We start from the raw sequence: 2,500 nt of genomic DNA on the forward strand, positions 1-2,500 counted from the left end.
TAAACGTATTTAGTTAGGAATAGTTCTGGTTAGAAAAGGATTAGGTGAAACTGGAAGGGCAGAACTTCGTGGAGAAAGTTTTCCCTTACAGTTCCATTTGCGGTTTACTGTTTCTTTTTTTCTCTTCACCAATCTACTGCTACCAAGTAGAAACACGTGAATAATAACAACAGAAATGAATGCATATCATAATTGATATCCACATCGTAAGAGTTCATGCCTTTCTAAACGCTAGAAGCAGAAAAGAAAGAAAGAAAGAAAGAACTTCGGCACTGAAAAGTAGATTATTCTATGAAATGCAGGGATCGTCCATAACCGGAGCTGGGGTCTGGGTCGAGCATCTTGAAGGCGCGCGGCGGCACTCGCGTGACGTGTAAGCGGGTCACAACGATTTAGGCCACACACACTAGATAGCACCAGCTCCTCCCGGCGGGTGTTGCCGCGCACGCAACACCCCTCTGTTGCTCAATCCTTCAGTCGTTAATATATACAGTATTTGCATTAACATTAAGCAAACGGAAATATGTCCTACGAAACGCTGGACTTATAGACGGTGCTTTTAAATAGTTGTAAACTCGTCTCCAAACCGTTTCTGAAAAAAGCAATTAGCACTTGCGAATTAATATGGTGTGACTTCGTAACTTATCTCCCGATAAGGAAATCTCAATTTTGATACCAAAATATCAATTCTTGATAAATAAAACGGCATAAACTTTTTTTTGTACGACAGTAAGACAGATAGTCTGGAGGAGTGCCAGTCTCTTAGATTTCGGCCTCTGGGGGAGGGGGAGGTGGAGTAGTTTTCTGTCGTCTCAACGAAGGTGGGAGAGTAAACGTTCAATTGGAGGGTGGGGGAGAGCGCTCAGAAAAAAAGGGGCCGAAGCAGAGCAATCTGGTTTTGAAAAATCGGTTTCTTTTTTATACAATGTATACGCTTTGAAGTTACGGGAACTATGCCCAAATGCTTTATACATTGGCACACAAAATAGTTATAAAAATAGTCTGTAGTATAACATAAAAAAAGATAGGGGATGAGGATAGTAGGCAAGATACAGGTAAGGCTGGATAGAGTGCAAGGGAAAGTTATGGGACGATGGGGGTGATAGTGAGTTTAGTTGTTGGGATGCAAAAGGTAATATAAAATCTATTACCTATAAGAAAAGTAACCTGATAAATTTCTGATAACAATAATAGATTTCATATGATAGTTATTACAACTACCATGGCAAAGACATAGACGAAGACGAAGATGAAAATTAAGTTGAAGTTGAAGTTAAAGTTAAAGTTAAAGTTAAAGTTAAAGTTAAAGTTAAAGTTAAAGTTGAGGTTGAAGATGGAGATGGAGATGGAGATAGAGATAGAGATAGAGATAGAGATAGAGATGGAGATGGAGATGGAGATGGAGATAGAGATAGAGATAGAGATAGAGATAGAGATGGAGATGAGATGGAGATGGAGATGGAGATGGAGATGGAGATAGAGATAGAGATAGAGATAGAGATGGAGATGGAGATGGAGATGGAGATGGAGATAGAGATAGAGATAGAGATAGAGATAGAGATAGAGATAGAGATGGAGATGGAGATGGAGATTAAGATGGAGATTAAGATAGAGATAGAGATAGAGATGGAGATGGAGATGGAGATGGAGATGGAGATGGAGATGGAGATGGAGATGGAGATGGAGATGGAGATAGAGATAGATATAGAGATAGAGATAGAGATAAAGATAGATATAGAGATAGAGATGAAGTTAGAGTTAGAGTTAGAGTTAGAGATGGAGATGGAGATGGAGATGAAGATGGAGATGGAGATGGAGATGGAGATGGAGAAGGAGATCGAGATGGAGATGGAGATGGAGATGGAGATAGAGATAGAGATAGAGATAGAGATAGAGATAGAGATAGAGATAGAGATAGAAATGGAGATGGAGATAAAGATGGAGATGGAGATGGAGATGGATATGGAGGTGGAGGTGGAGATGGAGATGGAGATGGAGATGGGGATGGAGATGGAGATGGAGATGGAGATGGAGATGGAGATGGAGATGGAGATGGAGATGGAGATGGAGATAGAGATAGAGATAGAGATAGAGATAGATCTAGAGATAGAGTTAGAGATCGAGATCGAGATCGAGATCGAGATAGAGATGGAGATGGAGATGGAGATGGAGATGGAGATGGAGATGGAGAAGGAGATCGAGATGAAGATGAAGATGAAGATGAAGAAGATGAAGTACTGGCCCTCCACTTTCATAGCCATAAAGACCTGGGTTCGAGTCTTAGTCAGGGAGGGTTGTTATTTATCGATATCAGTGCGGCATTGCATTATTCCATCTTTCATACACACACACACACACACACACACACACACACACACACACACACACATATATATATATATATATATATATATATATATATATATATATATATATATATATATATATAGTGATTTCAGGTACCAACATGAAAACAGCTAAAAGGAGACTCAGAATAAGA

At 39.7% G+C, this 2,500-nt stretch overlaps 1 protein-coding gene across 1 annotated transcript in view; it reads right to left on the reverse strand.

The window, feature by feature from the left end:
• LOC125031238 overlaps window positions 1–2,500 on the reverse strand; it is a 39,456-nt gene that overhangs the window by 628 nt on the left and 36,328 nt on the right. The window lies entirely within an intron of this gene.

Source organism: Penaeus chinensis, chromosome 12 (assembly GCF_019202785.1).
Source record: "Penaeus chinensis breed Huanghai No. 1 chromosome 12, ASM1920278v2, whole genome shotgun sequence".
Lineage (NCBI taxonomy): Eukaryota > Metazoa > Arthropoda > Malacostraca > Decapoda > Penaeidae > Penaeus > Penaeus chinensis.